This window comes from Anomaloglossus baeobatrachus, unplaced genomic scaffold (assembly GCF_048569485.1).
Source record: "Anomaloglossus baeobatrachus isolate aAnoBae1 unplaced genomic scaffold, aAnoBae1.hap1 Scaffold_132, whole genome shotgun sequence".
NCBI classification, from domain to species: domain Eukaryota; kingdom Metazoa; phylum Chordata; class Amphibia; order Anura; family Aromobatidae; genus Anomaloglossus; species Anomaloglossus baeobatrachus.
Genome location: NW_027441902.1, coordinates 445412 through 450607, shown reverse-complemented (window position 1 = coordinate 450607; position 5196 = coordinate 445412).

Genomic DNA, 5196 nt, shown 5'->3' with positions numbered 1-5196 from the left:
AATTTGTCTTTAAACCTGTTATTGGCTTTCCTCCTTCTTGCTTTTGCACTAAAACTGAGGAGCCCGTGATCCCACGGGAGGGTGTATAGCCAGAAGGGGAGGGGCCTTACACTTTTAAGTGTAATACTTTGTGTGGCCTCCGGAGGCAGTAGCTATACACCCAATTGTCTGGGTCTCCCAATTGGAGCTAGAAGAAAAGGAATTTACGGTAAGTAAACAAAATTCCCTTCTTAATTTAAAATAACAGCGTGGGGTGCCCTCTGTTTTAGATTACCAGCCAAGCTGAAGCTGCCAGCTGTGGATTGCAGGCTGCAGCCATCTGCTTTACCCTAGCTGGCTACAAAAGTATGGGGGACCCATTGTCGTTTGGTTTTTTTTAAATTATTTTTTATTTATATTTTGGATAAATACAAGGCTAAACACACTTTAGTGCCACAAGAAAGTCACTAAAGGGTGCCAGCTTAGAATATGCAGGGGGGTAGGACATTATATGTCTTTCTCATCTATCTATCTATCTCTCTGTCTATCCCTCTGTTCATTCATTCATCCCTCTATCTCTCTGTCTCTATATCTATCTATCTATTCATCTCTATATCTACTCATCTATTTATCTTTCTTGCTGCTTCTGTTTTTTGCGGTCCGCAAAAAAAACGTAAGGCACACGGATGACACACGAATGTATCTGTGAAAAAATTGGCCATTTTTTGCGGACCACAAAAACGGAACGGTCATGTGAATGTAGCCTACATGTGTTCCCTATGGGGGTAGGGGTCGGTACAGAACGATGGTGAGGGGGAGGTCGGTACAGAGCGCCGTGTGTGTGTGTGTGTGTGTGTATGCTAGAGAGATAACAGATCAGGTGCTGGGGTAGAATACTGACAGGGAATGTGTGTGCAGGGGGCGGGCAGGGGACGGGGCTGGACACTGAGGCCGGGCAGTGCCAGCTCTAACTGAGGTTTTGCACAGGAAGTGGTCAGTTTGCTAGAGCAAAATGTAAACAAAGAATATATATATGGTACTGGAAAACAGCACAAAATTTCCATGTGCGGAAAAATTACAAAAAAGTGTGATTGGACAATGGTTTATGGGGTACTTTATTCACCGTGTTCACTGTATGGTAAAACTAATGGGTGGGTGTGATACTTCAGGTTGGTATGAGTTTGTTGATACCAAACATGTTTAGGTTTACTTTTATCTAAGGGGTTAAAAAAAGGTTTGTCCAAAAAATTGGAGCACTTTCTGCAGCATTTTCTGCAACTTGTAGTGTTCTCATTTTTCGGGATATGGGGCTCACTGATGGCTTATTTGTTTGCATTTTTAGCTGTACCATTTTTGCGCAGATGCTACGTTTTGACTCCCTGGTATTGCATTTTGCTGAAAATTTGCGAAGACCAAAAAACGTAACTTTGCCAGTTGGATTTTTTTTTACGGCTACACCATCTACCGATCTAATTGATTCATTTTATATTTTGATAGACTGGGCATTTCTTAACTCTGCAGTACCAAATGAGTGTATAATTTTTATTTTTTTAACCCTTTGATTTTTAGTGGGGCGAATGGAGAATGATTTAAACTTTTAGTTGTTTTTTTAATTCTATAAAACTTTTTTTTTACTTTTTTTTATTTCAATAGTCTCTCTAGTGGTAAGGATTAGCCGTCTGCTTGCTTGTTCAATTCTGCTGATCAGAGCGGCAGAGCTCTGATCAGCTGAAATGCTGCTGTCTTGTTAAAGCCAGCCGGCTGTAACAGGATGTGAGTCATGATAGCGACAGGAGTCATCACATAACCCTGTGCTACCATGGCAACCATCGGTTTCCCATGATCGCGTTACGGGGCCTCCGATGGCGGTGTAGAAAGGCAATTGGAATAGTCATGGGCCTTCGTGTGGATTACATAAGACCTGAGTGTTTTTGGGGTTAATAAAGGAGTGAAAGAGGGTGTTGTTTTTATCTTATTTTGTGTTTGTGTTTATTTATCTTCACTTCCAGATTAGTAATGGGGGAAGGGTTTTCATAGACCCTGCCATTGCTAATCTAGGGCTTAGTGGCAGATGTGAGCTGTTATTAACCCCTTATTAGCCTGATTGCCACCGCACCAGGGGAATCAGGAAGAATCGGGTAAAGTGCCAGGATTGTCACATCTAATGGATGTGACAATCCTGAGTGGCTGTGGGCTGCTATTATTATAACGCGCCTGCTTTATTCCTCTTTTCTTTATTTTTCCATTTTTTATTTCCAAAGGTTCCGGATCATTATCCGGAGTTCTCTGAGAACTCCAGGCCCGGGTCCGGTACTCGGGTATTTTTATAACCTCTCGGATTCTAAATTTTACAGTCCGGGTCTGTCCATCACTAATCAATAGACAAACAAAAAAAGTGCAGTGTTGTGTAAACAGAAATATTATATGAAAAATTAAAAATGACATGCCATAAGGCAAGCAAAATCAAGAAATGCAAAAAACTAAATTATTGAGTAAATGTATTAAATATTAGTTGTATCCTAACTATAATTAAATTGTACAATGTTTTTCTCCACTTTTCTTAGATAATAATAGTTTTTCTTATTTTCTCATAGGCACTTCATTCAGGGAAAAGACCCAATCAAAGTCAACATCTAAGTCACTGAGCGGGTCGCGTGAAGTACCTCAAAATTTGCAGACCACCTCAGGTATGATTTTAGCATATACAGATCTCTAAATTATGGATAAAAAGAAAAAGAAACAATTAAAAATAATTTAACACAAACAGTCCCATTCTCACACCACATAAAAATACCCAATTAAAGAAAGCAGTCAAAGCTCTCATTGAGCCCAATAGGAGTCCTTGTGTCCAATCTATAAATCCAATGACTCAAGTTGCGCAAGGGCCTTAAATAGGTTACCACCTCTAACCTCTGATCTATGGCCTTTATAATTAAAGGGGTTATCCGGCTTATTTTGACTTTTCTTCATTATTACCCTTTTGGGCTACATTGGGGCAGGTAAGTAGCTAGTGATCACTTACCTGCCCTGCTGTCAGCCTTTCTCCCCCGGCTCAGAGCGGTCATGTGACCGCTCCTGCCGCGATTTTGCTGCTTCCGGTCATTTCATGTCAACATGGGCAGGACCATGTTAACATGCAAATCTGGAACAGCATGTTGCCGCCCTGCGTGAATTCCCCGCCCCTCTTCCCTGCACCCTCCCACACATTCCTCCGCACCCCGTACTCTCCCCGCCCACGGTGTCACCGCCAGCACCAGGCCCCCGCGGGGATATCGAGCACTGCCATCAGGATGTTAGATGACATCATTGCCTGCTGTGACAATCTTCGCTTCACTCCTGTCAGCGCTGTCAGTGCCTTCTATGCCGCTGCGTTCTCACGTCACTAGCGGTGACATCTCAGGCGATACTGCTGAGAACGCGGCGGGCATAGAAGTCAGGGACAGCGCTGACAGGAGTGAAGCGAAGATCGTCACCGCAGGTAATGATTTCATCTAACCTCCTGACAGCAGCGCTCGGCATCCCCTGCAGTGACCTGGGCTATTGATGTTAGCTCAGGTCACTGCATTACTCTCCCAGCCAATGAGGAACATTCTGTTCTTCATTGACTGGGACATTGACTATGGTATGGATTGTCATGAGACCCCCTTATTGGATTATGCTGGACCAGGATTTGTTTTTCTTTTGAATAAATTGGTGAATGAGGGAATGTTTTGAGGAGTGTTTTTTCAAATAACACTTTTTTTTTTGTTGTCTATTTTTTTTTTATTACTGACTGGGTTTGTCATGTCGGATATCTGATAGACGCGTGACATCACTAACCCCAAGGCTTGATGCCAGGTGACATTACACATCTGGCATCAACCCCATATATTACCCCGTTTGCCACCGCACCAGGGCACGGGATGAGTTGGGGTGAAGCACCAGGATTGGCACATCTAATGGATGTGCCACTTCTGGGGCGGCTGTGGCCTTCTATTTTTAGGCTGGGGAGTGTCCAATAACAGTGGGCCTCCCTAGTCTGAGAATACCAGACCACAGCTGTCTGCTTTACCTTGGCTGGTGATCCAATTTGGGGGGACCCCATGTTTTTTGTTTTAAATTATTTATTTAATTTAAAATAACAGCGTGGGGTGCCCTCTGTTTTAGATTACCAGCCAAGCTGAAGCTGCCAGCTGTGGTTTGCAGGTTGCAGCCATCTGCTTTACCCTAGCTGGCTACAAAAGTATGGGGGACCCATTGTCGTTTGGTTTTTTTAAATTATTTTTTATTTATTTTTTTGATAAATACAAGGCTAAGCACACTTTCGTGCCACATGAAAGTCACTAAAGGGTGCCAGCTTAGAATATGCAGGGGGGTAGGACATTATATGTCTTTCTCATCTATCTATCTATCTATTTATCTATCTGTCTATCCCTCTGTTCATTCATTCATCCCTCTATCTCTCTGTCTCTATATCTATCTATTCATCTCTATATCTACTCATCTATTTATCTTTCTTGCTGCTTCCGCTTTTTTGCGGTCCGCAAAAAAAACGGAAGGCACACGGATGACACACAGATGTATCCGTGAAAAAATTGGCCATTTTTTGCCGACCGCAAAAACGGAACGGTCATGTGAATGTAGCCTACATGTGTTCCCTATGGGGGTAGGGGTCGGTACAGAACGATGGTGAGGGGGAGGTCGGTACAGAGCGCCGTGTGTGTATGTGTGTGTGGGGGAGGGTTGCAGAGCCTGATGTGTGTGGCGCAGAGCCCGATGTGTATGTGTGTGTGTGTGTGTATGTGTGTGTGTGTTTGGCACAGAGCCCGATGTGGGGCTGTTATTTTCATTGCTAGAGTGATAACAGATCAGTTGCTGGGGTAGAATACTGACAGGGAATGTGTGTGCAAGGGGCGGGCAGGGGACGGGGCTGGACCCTGAGGCCGGGCAGTGCCAGCTCTAACTGAGGTTTTGCACAGGAAGTGGTCAGTTTGCTAGAGCAAAATGTAAACAAAGAACTGCAGAGAATAAAGGGATAATTCAAGTGGAACAAAAGTTAGAAAACAAAAAATAACAATATAGGGGTGTTTTATATGACAATACAGCACAGATAAACTCAACATTTTTTGGTAAGCTAATGTCGGACAACTCCTTTAATTTGCTTGAGTCAGATTTATGGTACAATTGGAAATGTTTTGGTAGGGTTTTTAGGTGTTCCGTCTCATGCAGAGTCTTTGT